The sequence below is a fragment of the Phascolarctos cinereus genome, unplaced genomic scaffold (genome assembly GCF_003287225.1).
Source record: "Phascolarctos cinereus isolate Bilbo 61053 unplaced genomic scaffold, phaCin_HiC Scaffold_2;HRSCAF=192, whole genome shotgun sequence".
Lineage (NCBI taxonomy): Eukaryota > Metazoa > Chordata > Mammalia > Diprotodontia > Phascolarctidae > Phascolarctos > Phascolarctos cinereus.
This window is the reverse complement of record NW_027555625.1, coordinates 20,192,902-20,212,810: the sequence shown is the minus strand read 5'-3', so window position 1 is coordinate 20,212,810 and position 19,909 is coordinate 20,192,902.

Genomic DNA, 19,909 nt, shown 5'->3' with positions numbered 1-19,909 from the left:
GGGAGTCAGGAAGACCTGAGTTCAAATATGGCCTCAGATGCTTCCTAGCTGTGTGAACCTAGGCAAGTCACTTAACCTCTTATCTCAGCTTCCTTATCTGTAAAATGGGGATAATAATAGCACTTACCTTCTGGGGTTGTTGTGATAATACAAAGCATTTCAAGAGCCTTAAAACACCATAACAATGCCAGGGCTGCTGCTGCTGCTGCTGCTGCTGCTGCTGATGCTGATGATGATGGTGGTGATGATGCTTGCTATAAGGAATTGTTTCAGGATCTCTGTTTAATTTCAATAAGAGCACCCACAGATGCTGAGTAGTGGGCCATAGTCAACGAGGTTTTAATAAGTACAGTCCAGGCACTGCAGTGATTACTGGGGTTACAGAGACAGGAAAAAACAAAACTAGTCCTTGCTTTCAAGAAACTCACAGTCTGATGGAGGAGACAACACGATTATGATGCCAAACTAGATCTCTACAGGCTCAGGGGGAGATGACTTCACAAGGAAGATTAGGGCAGACTGGAATCACCTTCTTGTTAAAGGGGAGACTTGACGGAAACCGGAGATACCAAGAGGGGGAGAAGAGGGAGAGATTTCAAGGCATGTCCACAAGATATGTGTACTTGGCAGTTTGGGATAGAAAGTGCCGATCGCTGAGCAGGCCGCAAAGGACTTTCTCATTGAAGGGGGCACATGAGCTGAGCCCAGAAGGAAGAGACATCTTCTGGAAGAAACTCTGGCCTAATGCAAATCCAGCCAAGATCCCCAGACACCAAAGGGTCCAAATCAAACGAGTAATCGACCAGCACTTATTTGGTACCTGCTGTATGCCAAAGGCACTCAGTGAAGGGGTACAAAGACAGGCCCCACCCTCAGGGACCTGGCATTTTAATGGGGGAAAAGAACACAATGAAAATGCATGGTTAATAGGGGAAGCTACAGCCCACAGATTTGCTTATTCCACATTCCGCAACAGCTCTACAATTATTCAGGGCTTCAGCAAGGAGAACAGGGACAGACGGGGTTGGCTTTGGGATTGGAGCGGTATGGCTATACTCTTCCTTCATTCCTTCCCTCCCCACTTCCTGCCTCTTTCCAGCTTCCCTGGGTGACAGTAGATGAATCACTAGACAGAAAATGAGGAGAGTCTCAGTTTTTTTTTTCAACCCCATGGACAGAAAGAAAACAAACAGGGCTTATTCCTGACCCAGGACTTTGAGCTTCTGGGAGGTACTCGAGGTTTTTCCAAGGGCAGTCTCCAGAAAAAGGTCTGATTAAAGAACGGACAAATGGAGTCAATGAACAGTCTAACTCTAGCTTTTCCTTATGGCTCTCTTCAAGAGCCATCTGTGACTGACAGGTACAAGAATATTTATGTATACACACACACACACACACACACACACACACACATACCCACTCACCCACACATACATACACATATATTTATGTATATTCCTAGGCTGAAGACCTGGAAAGGATCTTAGAAAACAGCTAGTCTGACAATTTAGAGGTGAGGAAATAGCCTCAGGAAAATTCAGAGACTCTTTCACATGCCAGAGAGAAGATTCAAATCCAGGTCCCTAGATGCCAAATACATTGCTCATTCTCGTTTTCTCTTGGCTTTTCCAAATCTTTTCATTCCTTCTCAAACACTATCCCACCAGGGTTCTTCCCTTCCCCACCTTCTCAGGACCCTTTCTCATACTTTACTGAAAAAATAGAGGCCACTCATGGAGAACTCTCTCTTATCCTTTTCCTCCTCATCTCAAGTCACTCAGATACCTTCTTCAACAACCTCCTCCATCAGAGGAAGGAATGGCTTGTTGACTTGTGTCCTCCAAGCAGAATGTGACTAGAATGTGAATTCCTTAAGAGACAGTATGTTGTGCTAAGTCAAAAGCCCTACTTAGAGTCTAGAAGACCTGGGTTCAAGTTTGATGCTTACTAGAGTTTATTCCTTCCTGCTTTAGGTGAAGGAGATAGTTATGACCGTGTGAACCGTGTGAAGATCAGAATGGTGAGTAACATGGGAGATGAAATGGACAACTTTGGTTACGTAACATTGACAATATTTTCACATAAATAAAATCAGTGCAGTTAGAATTAGAAAGAAAAAAGTGGAATGGGAAAACATTTTCAGCATTTTCCTTTTTGGATAAAGGCTTGCTATCTATTCCCCATTAGCTGCTTTGCTTGGTTTCAACTCCAAGGAACAACACACCCTACCCCATGATCACCTGAAATTTCATCACTGGAAATGATGAAAGACTGACTCAGGTTTTGATATTCTACACCTTCCTGACTCACCTTCAGTTGCCTCTCCCCTCTGTTTGGAGGGCTGAGCACTGTTATTGTTCAGTCCTTTCACTTATGCCTGAATCTTTGTGGCCCCATTTGGGGTTTCCTTGGTGAAGATACTGGAGTGGTTGGCCATTCCTTAGTCTCCTTTTAAAGCCTTCCTTTATAGAGGGATCACAACTTTCTAAGCAGCTCCATTCTCCATCAGCAGCACTGCTTGACTTTGACTCTAGAGAATGTCATGCCCCCTGCCACATCTCTGGGGCCCCCACCCCACTTTTTCTTTTGTGTTGTCTTCTCCAATTAAACTGTAAGCTCCTTGAGGGCAAGGGCTTTTCCTTATTTGTTTCTGTAGCACTGAGCACAATGCCTGGTACATTGTAGGTACTTAAATATTTATTAAATCAAATCCAATCGAATTAAATGGAACATCCAAGATATTAGGGAATTGATTTAAATATATGAGATCAAAGGTCATTCCCCAAAAGATAAATGTTTAAAAAATGGGGACAATTAGTTCTGCAAAGAAGAAATGCAAGCAATCAACAAAAGATACTCCAAATCACTGATGTTAAGAGAAATGCCAATTAAAGCAATGCTAAAATTCCAGCTGGCACTCATCAGATTGGCAAAGATGCCCCCAAAAGTAAAACCACAGTTTTTGGAGATGACAGACACACCAATACAATGTTGGTAGAGCTGGAAATTGGTCCAACCGTTCTGGAAGGCAATTTGGAACTATATCTCCAAATCACTAAAATGCGCATACATTTTGACCAGTAATAACACTAGTAGACATATCCAGATGAAATCAAAGAGTGAAAGGAGTGAAAGAGTGAAAGAGTATGTATACACACACACACACACACACACACACACACATTTAGAGGAGCTCTTTATGTTGCAGCAAATAACTGCCTAACAAAATTTGGCATGTTAATGTGACGGAATTGTGCCATAAGAAATGATGAAAGAGACATATTTAGAGAGACTTGGAAGGATTTATAGGAACTGATACATAGTGAAGTAAGCAGAACCAGGAGAACAATTCATATAATGACTACAATATTATATGGGGAACCAATTAAAAAAGACTTAGGAAATAAGATCAAACCTGAGAAGACAGATGATAAATCATGCTTCCCACCTCTTGGCAGAGAGATGATGGACTAAAAGTGCAGAGCAAGATATAACTTTTCAGGCATGAACAATGTATTAATTTGTTTTGATTGACTATATACATACTTACATATATGCATGCATACATATATCAGGAGGGGGCTTCAGTTTTTGGAGGGGAGCGCTAGGATTAGTCATAATGGTAGCCAAAAAAGAAAAGAAAAGAGAGTGTAAAGGAAACATTTTACAAACACACAGAAGACAGAAGGAAGTTCAGAAGCCAACAGACAAAGATGGCAGTGATCAATTTGATAGATACCTTAAAAATCCCAAGAAATTCATAGTGCCAAAAGCAAGACTCTTTCAGACCTTCTTCTGATAGAGAAATGTTCGTATTTGTTGACGTTTGTCAAAATCATAATAAAAAAGAAGTTATCCTTTTTTTTAGGGGTCAGATTAGGTCAGATGACCTTTAAATTCCACGCAGAGGAATAATTAGGAGCTCTCTAATGACAAGGCTATGATTAGAAACAGAACTAACCATTCTAATTAGTTAACTAATTCTGTTTCTAACCCTAACCTTATGAGAAAATCTCTTAGATTATCACACTGGAGTCATAGAATGTTAAAGTTGGAAGGGTCCAATTTTTCCATTTTACAGGTGAAGAAACTGAGGTCTAGAGAGGGTTAGAGACTTACCCATGGCCACACAAATGAACACAACACAATGAACAAATAACACTGAGCACCTACCACATATCTCATCCGTAGTTCAGTATTGTGGCAGATACACGAGAGGTGAGAGCCATCTTTACTTAGGCCAGTGGTTCCTATTTATCAGGAACCCCTGACCCCAAAGAGTTCATGACAATAGTTCAGGAGGCTTGTGCTAAAAATTCCTTAGTGGTGTCAGAATCAGTAAAAAACTGTGAAGAACATTATGAGTCATTATTAAATTACCCTTGGGGTTCACAGTGTATCATTTGTCCTTTGCTGTTGAAAAGGGTTCATCAAACAAAACCACCGTTTATTGACTTAGGCCACATGTGGCCTCAAGGCCATGGGTTTGCCCGCCCCTGGCTTAGGCCATAAGCATATTAGGGAGTGACAGTGCTCACTCTATAAAATATCGCCTACATGCCTGTACATGTTTAATAGATGTTGACTGAATTGGATCAAAGGAGCTGAGAAATACCCTCCATGTAACCTTGGAGAAGTTACTGAAGTTCCCCAGGCCTCAGTTTCCTCATCTGTAAAGTAAGAGGTTTGGACTGAATGACTCCTAAAGTCCTTTCTATCTCTGGGGCCATGATCCTAAGCAATAATTAGTGAAGAATCCTGCGTTTAGGCAAGGGTACAACTAACCACCAGGACACCCTACCTCCACGTGCATTGATAATGCAACATAATGTGAGAAGAGTGATGGGGTGAGACAGACTGCCCGGCTGGTGACCCAGCCTGTATTTAAAGTCTCTCCTGCCTGCAGAACCTGCCAAAGCTTGTGCCATACTGGCAGAGCCTTCTAGAGGCAGTGCTGCCTCCATGCCACGGTGAGGCGCAGGAAGAGGGTTTTAGTAAAGAATCCAAACACCCATGCGTCTTTTAAAAGGTCATTGACTTCGGTAATCCCAGTGGGGAGCACCTTGAGCTGGGAGACCTCCCGCACAGGTCAAGGAAAGATGGTCCCTAGAAGGGAAGGCTGCCGGACCTGGGGAAAGCCTGGGGAAAGCCGGGAGTCATGGCGGTCCGGCACTTGGGATCTCATAGAACAAGACTCGTTTCCCCTCTAACTTTGCTTCAGAGGTAATGACTCACAGCCCTTTGCAGCAGGTCCAAGGTAATTAGGGGCCTCTCTGTAATAATAATAATACCCTGCACTCATGCATCACTTTTAACTTTTCAAAGTCCTTTCTTCTCCATTCTCTCATCTTGTCCTCACAGCAAGCCAGTGGGGGAGGGGTAGCTACGGGGAGGGTGGGGCTTGATTATCTCCAAGGGCCCAGATGAGAAAACCAAAGCACAGAGAGGGTTAGTGACTTACAGAAGGTCACACAGTCTATTAGTACAGCTCCTAGCCCTCTGCTCTTTCTGCTAGGTTATTCTAACTTTCCTCAGCCTGATAGCTTAGGGCAGAAGAAAAACATCCTGGGATGATTTTTTGTCGTTGCTCTTCTGTCATTTTGCAGTTGTGTACAATCTGTGACCCCTTTTGGGGTTTTCTTGGCAGAGATACTGGAGTAGTTTGCTGTTTCCTTCTTCAGCTCGTTTGACAGATGAGGACACTGAGGCAAACAGTGTTAAGTGACTTGAGCAGGGTCATCCAGCTAGTGGGTGTCTGAGGCCAGACTTGAACTCAAGATGACTTAAGGCCTGACACCCTATTGTGTTACCTAGCTGCCCAAGGATTGGATAATGCTCCTAGGATTGACCCCCCCCCCCCCCGATAACAGGGATGGGAAGAAATCCCCTTCTCTCTCACTGCTTTGTTATCGTTTGAGCTTTTATCCACTCTTGAAAGTCTAGCTCAGAAAATGCTTCCTTCTGGAAGCCTTCCCTGTTATACTTGGTCAGTTTATAGTGCCAGTCTACTACCCCTAGTCAATATATGTTTTCTTAGACCACGTGGAACACTGTGTCTGCCTGGCTTTTATTGATTTATCATGTTATCGTTTGTGTATTGTGATTATTTCTGTATGTGGAACGGGCGTCTGGAAGCAAGTTCAGGCTTATTGGTACAATCTCTCCAGGTGGAAGGCTACAAAGGCGCTTGCTTCCGGGAGAATCATGATACTTATGGAAAACTCCTTGGAGAGAATGTGGAGCATGATCAGAAATTCTGGAACTGGTTCTGGTTGTCTCACCATGTGGGGAAGAGGAGGCTGTTTGATTGGCTGTGGAGGCGTTTACAAAGGGCTGCCATTTTCAGGGACCTCCTCCTTTTCCTCATTCTCTTGGGAATTCATTTGATGACTCGTTAGGTCTCGGTGTCTGGTGAGAGAGCATGATGAACTTGAGAGTTTTGAAAGGTAGGGGAAGTGAGCCACAGGAATTTAGGAGAGATTTTTAGGGACTATGCCATCAATACCTTGAGGAGCAAGGAGTGACTTTTGGGAGGACAACCCAGTGGTAGATAAGACTGGGGTCGTCTACTGTTATACTGCATCTGGGGGCATAAACTTGGCAGTGAAGTTGGCTGAACCAAGCTCAGTTTTGGTAAGGTGGGGCAGGGATTGAGCACGTAGAAGTGGAGAAGGAGTCGCTGCTGTCCCCCAGGAGTGAATGGAGCAAAGAACAAGTATCTAAAGTTGGCATGCCTTTCTGAATTTGCCTGCTGCCAATCAGAGCACCATTTCGTGATGTGGTTAGCTGAACCAGTTAGAGAAGGTCTATGCCTGCTCCACAGTCTCTCCAAAACACTTTCCTTAACATGTTGGAACAACCTCTCTAGTGCCCTCCATGTGGAGAGATTGCATCTGCCAAGTAAGCTGATGGGCTCCGTAGCACCAGAAGGCTTGCTTACTGTGCTGTAAGCTCTGTGAGGGTAGCAATCTGGTTTTATCTGAAGGGACCAAAATTCCCCCATCACCTAGAATGGTAATCCACATGGAGTGGGACCATAGGATCATAGACCCACAGCTGAACAGGACCTCAGAGGCTCTGCTGGCCTGCTCTTATCTGTGTGACATCCAACAAGCTGCTTAGCCTCTCCAGGACTCAGTTTCTTGATATGTAAGATCATAGACCCAGAGTTGGAAGGGGCCATAGAGGAAATCTGGCTTAACCTCTTCATTTTACAGATGAAGAAGAAGTTCAGTGACTGTTTTAGAGGCAGCCGGTGGTACAGAGAAGACACTGTGCCTGGAACAGTGAGGAAGGCCTGAGTTCAAATCAAGCCCAGCTGGATTGACTGTCAATTCACCAGCTGGCAGGCCATTTCATCTCTGTTTGCCTCAGTGTCTTCAACTGCCATTTTGCAGGAGATAATAACAGCATCTACCAACCAGGGTGGTTGTGAGATCAAATGAGTTAGTATTGGGAGAAAAAAAATAGTACAGTGCACATAGTAGGTGCTTTATATATATGTATACATATACATACACACACATATATATTGTGTATATATATGTATGTATGTATTTACACCCTTTGTTTTGCACTTTATCAAGGTCACACACTTACTAAGCTTCAGACAAGATGGTCTCTAAATTTTCTTCTAATAGGTCTAGGCTAGGATGCTTTATGCACAATAAATGATAGCTGAATTGAACTGTTTCTTGATTAGGCCCATGAACCATAGACAGGAAGCCTGTAAGAACATAGGAACGTCGACTGACGGCTGGAAGAAATTAGAAGATGATGAAGCCCAATATCCTCATCGTACAGATAGGGAAACTGAGTCCCAAAGGGGAAGGGATTTGGACTTGTTCACACAGCAAGGTGGCGGCAGACAGAAATCTGAAGACTTCCTCTTGCACCACATTGTCTCCCCTGAGCTCTGGTCCTTGCTTGCTACACCACTGGGCAGGCATTCATGCACATGCTGATTCATGACATCTTTTAATAGGTGCTTTCTTTCTACTGAACTCCTGCCATTATCAATCTTTTTCCGTTGTGTCTTCTCAAATGGATTGTAAGATCGTGGAAGACAGGGCCATGTTCTGCTGGTCTTATGTCTCCCACGTGGGGCAGTGTTGTGAATACAGCAGGGGAGCAAAAGACCCTCGCTAAAGGGTTTTTGAGTACTTATTGGTGCCTGGAGGGGATCTCAAAGCATTCCCAAAAGGTCAGCAGCTGACACAAAGGGTCAAAGCTTGTCAGGCATCTGGGACATAGTGGAAAGAGTTTAGAGCCAGGAGTCATCACCAATCAATAAACACTTGTGAAGCACCTACTACATGTCAGACACTGTGAAATACAACTCAACAAACATTTATGACACACTTTGTTGTGTACTAGGCTTTGGAGACACAAAGACAAAAATAAAACAGTCCCTGCCCTCAGGGACCTTACATTCTGCAGGGGTATGGCCACGGGATACATGGATGTTATTAAGCACCTCCTATGTGCTGGTCAGCAGCCAGGCAGTGCCGTGGATAGAGGGCTAGGCTTGGAGTCAGGAAGACTCATCTTCTTGAGTTCAAATCCAGCCTCAGACACTTACTAGCTGTGTGGCCCTGGGCAAGTCACTGAACCCTGTTTGCCTTAGTTCCTTACCTGTAAAATGAGCCAGAGAAAGAAATGGCAAACCATTCCAATATCCCTGCCCAAAAAAAAAACCCAAATGGGGTCACGGAGAGTCAAACGTATGAGCAAAACAACCAAATATGCCATGCGCTTTACAAATATTAGCTTAATCATCCTCACAACAGACCTCTGAGGTAGGTGCTACTATGATCCCCAGTTTACAGATGAGGAAACTGAGGCAGGCAGGTGAAGTGACTTGCCCAGGGTGACACAGCGAGGAAGTGTCCAAGGCTGGATTTGGACTCATGCCTTCCTTACTCCAGTTCCAGCGCTGCGGCCACTAGATACAAGGTAATAAAAAAAGGCTTGTAATAAGGCCCGGGTTACTATTGTGAATCTGCTACTTATTATTTGTGTCCTTGGAAAGGTGGCTTTGGTTCCATGGCCCAAAGTTTTCTCTTTTGCTGAATGAGCAAGGGTTGGCCCAGATGGTTTTGAAGGCCGCTACAAGTTCTAAATCCTTAGAGAGGCAACCTGAGCCCCCTGCTTTACAAAGGATGAATACAGGACTCAGAGAAATGAAGCCTCCAAGCCCATCACCCTGCCAGCGGCAGAGGCAGGGACATGGTCCAGCTCCACGGCTAGGGCTCTTTCTTTGACAGCCCTCTGCAGTGGGCTGGTGGGGAAGCAGGTCTTGGGGCTGCATGAGAAGCTGGAGTGGGAGAACCCAGATGTTCAGTGTCTAAAGCTCTCTAGCTCCCACTTCCTCTCACAGGAAAATGAGAGGGTTTAGTCATAAAATTTCAAGTGTAGTCGTAAAAGACACCTTTGAGGGGGAGGGAGTTCCCAGGAATAGGTGAGTGAGTGTGTGTGTGTGTGTGTGTGTGTGTGTGCGTGCGCGCGTGCGTGTGTGTGTGCGTGCATGTGACAAGCTGAGACAGGTGTCCCATAGCAAAAACCTGCCCCTGGGTCTAGGCATGGCTGGTCTGATCTCTTGCCAATCTAAACCAAGATGGCAGCCGGCTGCTGACAGGCAGGCTACTTGTGATATCCTGGCTCGGTCAATACACATCTTCCAAAAGCCCTGAATGTCCCTGGGGCCAAGAACACCCCTCCTCCCCACCACTGACCTCGGAAGAACACTTGTACTCCAGCGGAAATTTAATCCTTGAGGTTCCAACTTGTTCACACTTACATCAGTTAAAATGTCATTTCTGAAGAGATATTTGATCCTCCCCAGAAGCCTTAGGAGATTCTAGGACCAGCTTTTTACCCCCACCCTGCTCATTTTCTTTTCTGATCCTTACCGCAGAAGGAGGAAGTCACATTTCTTTTTTCTTCCCTTTCTTTTAAAATATGATTTATTGTTTGTTGCCTTTTGCCTTCGGGTCAAAGTTATTTCTAAGGAAAACCAAATCAAACCAAATTAAACCAACCCTCTCCCTCACTCCCAACTAAATCTGTGCTGTTGTATTGTAGCACGGAGCAAAGACCAACGCTACTCTGGGCACCTGGACAAAGCACGGCGCATTCCCCCACACCAGGCCCCTGCTTCTCTGCTCATGTTTCATTTTTTGAACTTATCTTGGCAAAACCTTTGCTTCATGCTGGCTGAGTCAAAGCTTTTTCTCTCTGGAGTATGTAGAAGTTCACTCTCTTTTTTCATCTTGGCAGTATTTTCCACCAATCTCTAATAAATCGATGGACAGATACCCAGTGTCTACATAGCACAATACATGATGCTGGGAGTGCATAGACAGAAGTGAAACAATTCCTGCCCTTGAGGAGCTTACATTCTCTTGGTTGTTTGGAGGTGACGTTACTAGTAGCTGTGGCCGTCCAGAAAGATTCCTTGGAGGAGGTGGTATTGAGCCATCTTGGAGGAAGCTCAGGACCCTAAGAGGCAAAGATAAGAAGGGGACGCATCCCGTCCAAGCCTGCAGAGAGAGTGGGTTGTGTCCGGGAGAAGCAGAAAGCTGTGCCCCTAAATAGACCTGTTCTTTGGGGTCACTCTGAAAAGGCAGACTGCTGTGGTGGGAACAACATTCTCAGGTATCAGAATCTGACTCAGAGACTCAAAGGAAATTACAAAGGAAGTCATGCAGTGGATGAGGAAACCAAGGGCCAATAAGTCGATCAATCAATAAACATTTATTAAGCACTCACTGCATGCCAACCACTGTACTAAGTGCCGAGGATGCAGCTGGGGCATTTCCTGCCCTCAAGGAGCTTACAAGGTAAAAGGATCTAAAGACAGCATGCAAACAAATATATACAAAGCAAGTTATAACAAGGATTGATAGGAAGTAATTAACAGAGGGAAGGCAGTGGAAATGACTTACCCAAGGCTCCTTGGCAGAAATGGAGCAAGAACCTTGGTCTCTGGCCCCGTAGTCCGATGCATCCTCCTTGGGAGTCCCCTCCCCCACTCAAGACAGTTGTTTTATTCAATGCTGGCGCCGGCTTCCTACCCTGCACCCTGACTTCTCTGGGCTTTTTATTTCTGGAGCTAGCGCTGCCTGTACGGCTGGTCCTCAGCACCCTTCTTTTTTCACGTTGTTTTCACTTCTGTGGCGGGGGCGTTGACGGTGCAGTGGATACAGTGCTGGGTCTGGAGTCAGGAAGACCTGAATTCAAATGGGTGACCCTGGGTAAGTCACTTAACCTGAGCTTCCTCATCTGTTAAATGAGGGTAAGGATAGCACCCGCCTCACCAGGTCATTGTAAGCGTCAAATGGGATGATATCAGTGAAAGCCCTCACCATGGTGCCTGGCACACAGTATTCCTCCTTCTCCTCGGCCCCTTGCCATCCATTCAGCCAGAGGACAGAACCTGTGCTAATATTAGAAGCTATGGCAGTCACAGGTTTGGCCCAGGCCTGGTGCCACCTCACATCCGTTAGACGTGGGAGCTGGATGGGACCTCAGAGATCACCCAGGCTATCCTTTCGTTTTCTGCTCCGTTCCTGATGGCCAGGATGGGAACGGGAAGTGTTATTTTTAAAACAGTTATTTCATTTGGCGCCCAGCTTGACTGATTACCAGCAGCAGAATTTAGATTTAGAAGAGGGCTTTGGGATCATAGTGCAGTCCCCTTGAGTTAATGACATAGAAGCAGAGGCACTGAGAAGGGAAGGGACTAGCTCAAGGGCATGCAGCTACTGGTGAGTGGCAGAAACTAAGTCACCATACCCTGGATCTAACCCACAAGACAGGAGAAAGAACATTGGCTTGGAAAGAGATGGCTTGGGTTCAAATTCTTCCTCTGATACTTCCGCCCCTGTGGCTTTGGGCAAGTTCATTAGCTTCCTGGACCTTCTTCATTTAACTGTAAAATGGAGGATTTAGAATGGAACTCTGACCACCTGTCCAGATGTGGACGGATGATCCGATGAGCCCTTTCCACTGAGCCTGGCTGATCTCGAATAGCCCAGTGAACTGGACCCACCTCTTCCTGAGCAGTCTGTGATTCTCTGAGGACCATAGAAGTGGGCACTTGCCTAACCCGTACAGCCTGAGGTGTAACTATGGGAGGGTGACTAGGACTTTGTCCCAGGGTGCTGAAGTTTATAGATCGATGGCATCACCAAGTCTTTTAGCGCTATACAAACAAGAATAGCTAATAATAATAATAATAGCTAGCATACTTAGAGTGCTTTAAGATTCGAAGGGGCAACTAGGTGGTACAGTGAGTGCACACAGTGCTAGTCTGGCCTCAGGAAGACCTGAGTTCAAATCTGGCCTCAGACACTTACTAGATGGGTGATCCTGGGCAAGTCACTCCACCCTGTTTGCCTCAGTTTCCTCATCTGTAAAAGGAGAAGGAAATGGCAAAATACCCCGGTATCCTTGCCAAGAAAACCCCATATGGGGTCACAGAGAATTGGACAGGACTGACAAATGACTCAACACTAAACAACCTAGTTCTGCCAAGTGATTTATACATTGTATCTCTTTTACTCATCACAACAACCCTGGGAAGTATATACTATTATTGTTTCCATTTTCTAGATAGAGAAACTGAGGCAGAGGGACTCTAAGTAATTTGCCAAGGTTCACACATTTAGTGAAGTGTATGAGGCAGGATTCAAACCCAGGTCTTCCCGACTTCAAGTCTAGCTGCCAACATCTAATTAGCAAGAATAATTATCACCTCTATCACCTCTTCTCTCTCCCTCCCCTCTATGGGTTGAATTTCAGGTAACGTCCTCTACAACTCTGTATCTCCTGCTCTCCCTCAGACTGAAATGAAGGCATGCTTTGTCTCACTTGCTTTGAGCACCAAAATTGCTAGTTATGACTCTGCATATGGAGTTCCGTGGCCCTAGAAGGCCTTGGGCTGGAATCCCAGCTTCCAAGCTTGCTGGCCAGCCCTCCCTCACTTGGCCCTGGCGCTCCTCCCATCTGCCGCCATCTTTTCCCTCCATCCCTATCCTTCATGCTTCCCAGCCTGCCTAGAATTCCATGGACAGCTCAGTTTCTTTTCAAGATGCCATCTATTTTTGGAGTCATGTGTTTTAATACTATTCTTCTATTTTCATTTTCTTCATGCAAAAATGTTTCTTTAAATAGCCACCTACTCCAGAGCAGGGCTGAGCGACAGAGACCTGATTCTTAGGGACATTTCATTCCCTCACTGGCTGGTATCATCAGTTGCCTTCTCTTCTTTCTCTGGCTACCTTTTCTACTCATCTGGTGAGATGTGGGATGGAAATCAATGGGCAGCTGGAATCTTAGAAGCTCGACAAGGATGAATTCTTCTTACAGCTGCTTCTCACAAAGGGTTTTGTAGGTGCTGGAAATTTGGTGTATGAAGCACTATATTCTAAAGACCTGGAGCCCTATGGGCACACTGTGTCATGGTCCCGGAGATACTGCATTAGAGAATCCACTTCTTCCTCTTGCGGCCTCAGTTTACATCACTCAGAAAAGAATGGGCCTCATCTCGTTTTTTGTCATTATTTCAGATAAAACATTTAAAATGAGTTGATTAAAAAAAGATACCCAGAAGACTGTGAGGTGAGGGAGACAGTGTGGTGTAAAGAAAGGAACCCTGGATTTGGAGTAAGAGGACCAGGGTTTGAAGCATAGCTTTTCTACTTATGAGCTCTGGGCCTCAGTTTCCTCATTTCAAGGTTGTTTCAGCAACAAACAATTGTTAGGCAACTATTATGTGCTAGGTATTGTCATGTGAACACAAAGAGGAGAAACAGTGTCTACCTTCAAAAATCTCACCACCCTTTTCAATGATCTCCTCCAGCTTTAAATGTCCAATTTTATAATTGCAAAAATATATTCTGAAGTTGCTTAGGAGTACTAGGCTAGAGTTGCATAATGTTGTTTGGCCTGGGATTTAATTAGTAATTGGAACTCTCAGGATGGAAATTTCTTTCATTGATCAAGACAGGAACCACTTCTGTCATTTAGGGAGTTGTCTAGGGCTCCAAATGGTCAAGTGACCTGCCCAGGGTCATACAGCTAGTATGTGTGAGAGGCAGGGTTTGAACCTGTACCTTCCTGATTTCACATATATGGAACCGTTATTTAGGGCAACAAGGTCTCAAGGTTTGAGGTGATGTGTCTGATATGCCGATGAGGGGGAGGAAAGTCATATAGAGATAATACTATAGAATCTCTGAGTTGTCAGGAACCTCAGAAGTCATGGGATCATATATTCAGAACTGCAAGGGACTTGGAAGATGATCTCTACATATAAGGAAATAAAAACTAACATAGGGCAATTGACTTGCCCCGTGTCAAACAGGCAGGTATTTGAACAGTTGGGATTCGAACCCAAGACGTCTGACTCCAAATCCAGTACTTTTGCCTCATATGGCACCTGAGCGATAATTGCCTTACAATACCCTGAAAAGTGGTCATTGAATCTCCACTTGAATACCCTCACTGATGAGGAGCTCACTATCGTCCAATGTTGGTCTTAATTAGCCTAATCAGGCCCAATTGTGCCTAATATGGCGGTAATTTGAACTATTGGGACATTTTCCCTTATATTAAGCCAAAATCTGCCTTTCTGTAGCTACCAATCCCTGCTCCCAATTCTACCCATTAAGTCTACATAGCACTTCTCACATACAGTCCTTCAAACACCTGGAAATAGCTATCCTGTCCCCCTTAAGTCTTGTCTCCAGAATCTTATGGTGCATGTGGGGGTGGGTAGGGGGGTGAGGGGAGGATTATACCATCTTCCTAGACAGAAGACTTGGGCAGGCCTCCTCCATGGCCTCAGGCCCTAACCTCCTCCTACCACCAAGGCAGAAGATGTCTTCCCTACCGTCCTCTCGGGATGCTTGCTGTCCTTTTGGGACTTCCACTGAAGGCCATGTAGTTGTGTTTCATCTGCACAAACATGCTGAAGACCTGATCATGGAGGGAAGTCCATAGTGTCATTTGTCCTGGATAGCATTCCCCTGACATTGCTGTCTATCAAAGATTGACTTTGTAGCTCCTGGGAATCAATTCTCTTAAATGTCCCTCTGCTTGTTATGAGAGCATGCAACCTCAGGGTGCAGCCCTAAGGCTACCTTCTCCATGAAGTCTTCCTTGATTTCCCCCCAGTTCAATGAAAGCCTACCTCTTCTGAAACTAGCTAAGCATGCTTTCTCTCCTTTCTTCTCATATATGAATTCAGTTATATTATAACTTTAAGAGCTAGCAGGGACCTTAGAGGTTATCTGGTCCAACCTTCTCATTTTACAGAAGAGGAAACTGAGGCATTTCAAGGAGAAGAACCCAAGATCATACAGTAAGAAGCAGAGACAGGCTTTCAAGTTCCATCCTCTGACTCAAATCCTTTTGTTCTCCCCACTATGCCCCTCCCGCCATTTGCACGCATATGAGTTTCCCAACTAAGACTGTAAGGTCCATGAGGGCAGGGACTGACCATATTTGTCTCTAAAGGCCCTCCCCCATGATTTCTTGCACATGTTAGTAAGTCGATATTTGTTCAACAAGCCTGGAAGCCATAGATGCTTTAGATAATTTTCATCTGTCCAGTTAAATGTGATGGTATTGATGACTCAGTCTGCTGAGGTTAACCTAACCTCCCCTCTGGTGATTTCTTCACTCTCCAAAGGCCCAGCCAGAGCATGATCTTGGGCAGACCATCCACATTGGTGTATTAGCATATTTACACATTGGCACCCCAACTCCCTTCCATCAAAACGCTGATTGTTGGCAAGTGACGTATTAAGATGAGATCTAACTGTACATCTAAGCTTCTCTGGGCTCCCAAAAAACTAAGGATGAATAGGATGGCAGTATTGCTAATGGGAGAGAAAAGGGGAATTTACCTGGAGAAGCATCTTTGACCACTGATGGTACCCAAATGACTCTAGGGTCTTGTTAAGTAGAAAGGCTCAGGGACCTACAGCTGGTTGGAGCTTGGGATATAATTGACTCTAGTCCTTTCACTGGGTAAATGGGAAGACCAAGGCCCAGAGAGGTTATCTGTTGTCCAAATTCACACAATAGCAGGGCCTGACAAGCTCTGTGACTTGAAATCCAATAGTCTGTGCACTATTTTCTATGTGGGAGGTTGTGTGGGAGAGAAATGGTTCTGCCAACTGGTGGTAAAAATCTCCATTTAGGCTCATTTATTAACAAAGCTTGGGACTAGGAGGGGTCGTGTTGAGTTCTTCTATATGCCACTTTTCTTCCCCACCCCCAATACTTTTAATTGAACATGAAATAACCCTCCCAGGATCCTATGAGTAGGGAAAGAATCTATGTTGACTAGGTCTGAGAAGAAGAGTTGGAACAGCTTTCAGAGAGGATATCCATATATTAATAATAACAGCTCACCTCTATGAAAAAAGAAGACTCTGGCAAATAGTATTAAGTGTTCAGGGTCACACAGCTAGCAAGTGTCTGAGACTGGATCTGAAATCAGGTCTTCTTGACTACTATTTATTATCACTAGATACTCACATGACCCTTGTGGGGTGAGAAGAGTGGGTATATTACTTGCCATTTTATTGATGAGGAAGCTGAGGCTCTCTGACGTCAGATGACTTGCTAGGGTATCCTTATAAGTAAAATAAGTAAGATGGACCGAATGCTTTCCAAGTCCCTTTCGAGCTGGAATGTGCCACACGAAGGCTAGTTGAAGGAGCTAGAGATGTTTAGCCCAGAGAAGGGAAGAGTTGAGAGTGGGGAAGGGGGAGGGGCATGGCACACAGTATGTCAGTCTTCAAGTGTTTCAAGGGCTCTGGGAGGAAAAGAAAGGATTATCTTTGTTCTGTTTAGCCCAATGGGTAGGAGTCCCAAAAAGGCAGATTTAGGCTTCAGAAACTTCTTACCAAGGTGAGCTATCCTAAAATGCAAAGGGCTGCCTCGGGAAGGGGTGGCTATTACCCCCCTTTAGGTCATTGAGCAAACTTGAGGCGATCACTTATTGGGGATGTTGTACTGGGGATGATTCTTTTTCATGTGCCAGTTGGCGATGGCCTCCGAGGATGCTTCTAACTTGCGAGATTCTTCACTTGTTGGGTGTGGGCTCATGGGGTCTCATGGGTGTATGAGTTGGGCAGATGGCTGAGAAGGTCATTGGTGCCAGCTCTTGTATTCTGTGATTCTGGGTTGTTATCCTAGGAATCTGGGAATCTGCTCTAGTGGGAAGAGCCAAGGGTTTGCAAGTCTGAAGTCTTGGTCCACCAAAGCTCAAGCTGTGTGACTTTGGGCCTTCTCTGATTCTCTGTTCCCTGTCTAAAAAAAGAAAGCATGGGGCTAGATAATCTTGAAGGTGCCTTTCAACCCTGAAACGTTTTGTTCCTCTAAAGTCTGTTCTAGGGACCCTGACACCTGGCCAACAGCTCAGGTAGCTTGCCCAGCTCTTGATCGAGAGAATCCTGCACTTCCCAACACCTTCCACCAGGTGGAGCAAAGAAAGCTAAAGAAACACATGTCCAGCTCCATTGCCGGCCTCAAACACGCAGCCTGTAACTGATGAGCAGAGGCTTGGATGGGTCAATTACCTGACTTCCTATTTCAGCCTCAAGTGGAAATTTCAGAAGTGTGAGAAAACCCAGCCTTTTGGACTCGGCTCGATTCTTGAGCCAAACTTTTCTCTTCAGGTTTTGAAGAGGATTAAAGCCTTAGAATCATGGGAAGTCAGAGTGAGCAGGGGCCTTGGAGACCCCTGTTCTCCAACCTCCTTATTATAAAGAGGAAGACACTGAGGGTCACAGAGGAGTGATATGCCGTAGCTGGGTCAGGAATCATTGCACTGAATCATGTCGTCTCACATAAGATCATAGAACTCCATGGAGACGAGACTTTAGTGGCCATACACTCCAACCCATTTCAAAGAAGAGGAAACCAAGACCTAGATTTGTCAAGGGTTCTGTTCCAGGTGGTTGGGCTTAATGTTCTCCCCCACCCCTGCCTCAGCTTGCTGTGTGTCTGTGCATGCACGTACCTGTGTGCTCCTATTTGAGCATTTCCCTGATCTTAGGTGTGGGAGGGAAGAATCTGTGATGAGTTGGGGAGGTGTCCCCTTCTGACAAAGGTCTTTCACTCACAATCTTATAACACTGGTCAGCAGACTCACCATATTGATAAGGCATTGTCTCAGTCACCACACCTCTGCTAAAACAGACACACACACACACACACACACACACACACACATACATGCACAGAAAAGTTTGAAACCACTGACTGATGTGCCTGAACTGAAGTCTGAAATTCCATGATATGAAGACAGAAATTTCCTCATCCACAGATTTCCCTTTTTCAAAGGGAAGAATGCAGATCTTGGAGTCACAAGGCCTGAATCTGAATCCTACTTCTGCATTTAATATCTGGGAGCTCAGGCAAGACATGTACCATTTCAGAACCTCAGTTTCCTCATCTATAAAATGGGGCTAATAACATTTTTGCTACTTACTTCCTAAGGGGTGTTGGAAGAAAATGCAAGCAAGCAGATGTTATAATGGATAGATTGCTGGACCTGGAGTCTATCTCCTTCCTCAGACACTTATTATCTGTGTAACCTCAGTTTCCTCATCTATAAAATGGAAATAATAGTGGCACCCATTTCCCAGGGTGGTTGTGAGGTTCAAATGAGATAACACACATGATCTTAAATACCACATTAACCTTAACCTTAATACCATAAACACGGTAGCTATTTTTATTACTAAATTTGGAAGCTGCTATTATTAACATTCCTGACTCTTCCATCTATGACCTAAGTCTCAGAGGGCTGAGGAGGCTTAGACCATCCTTTGGCTAGAAGCAAGAAAGACTTTGGTAAGAAGTGTGTGTGGGGGAATTTCAAAGCAGGGGACCCCATTATGGGGAGGGGATGAGCCCAGCCTCAGGCAAACTAAATAGTTGGGTATATTAATCGTCCAGCTTTGTAACCTCAACGCTGGGTCCCCTCTCTCCTGGTCCCAGGTCCCACTGAGCCCCGCCCTCCCTGGATACCATTCCATACTGCTCACTCCACTCTCCTTTCTCCTAGGTTCCTACCCGATTCTCTCTATCTCGTTTTTCCTTCCCTCTGCTGGATGACGAGCTCATCTGATAAATTAAGTTGTGCTGAGGTGTTAATGAACTATGATAATTTAATGTCTCTTTCCTCCCAGATAACCCATTTTCATATTAGCAAAGCTCCTTATTGCCTTAACCCAAATGGATGACAAATGGGGGGGATGTCAGGGCCAGTGGGGGTGGGTGGTGGGGAGAACAGACTAAAAAAAGTGTGATTAATTTCTCTTGGTTTTAAATCACATTCTTTTCAGATATCCCTACAACTAAGTGAATCTTACTCTGTGATGAAGAAAAAAAACATTTAAGCCAAACCAACGTGGTAAATCTGACCATGGTTGCAACATTTTGTACCCACAGTCCCTCACCTTTCCAATGAAATGAGAGGTTTTTAGGGACCTTAACTGCCATCTAGTTCACCCACTCTTCTATACTCCCCCCCCCCAACATACAAACAGGCCACATTCTACCCAGGAGGTTTAGATGATGGGGGTTCCAGCTCACTTCCTTCCTTCCCAGGCAGAAGAGTCTGAACTCTCTGACTGTTAAGAGGATATGCTGGCATGTTTTTGGTGTCAGGTGAGGCCGAGAAGGTAGACGTTTTGCCCGTTGGTCCAGAAGGTCTGCCTTGGAAGCAGGTAGGTGGTGAGGGCTTTCCAAGAGTGAGGCAGACCTTCTGTTCCTTGTCCTTTTTCTCTTGACCCTACCATGCACATTTGTGAGGCAGCTGCCCGAGGTGAGGAGCTGTGGGGTGTATAAGCACCCTGGGGTGCTTCATATCAGGACCACATTT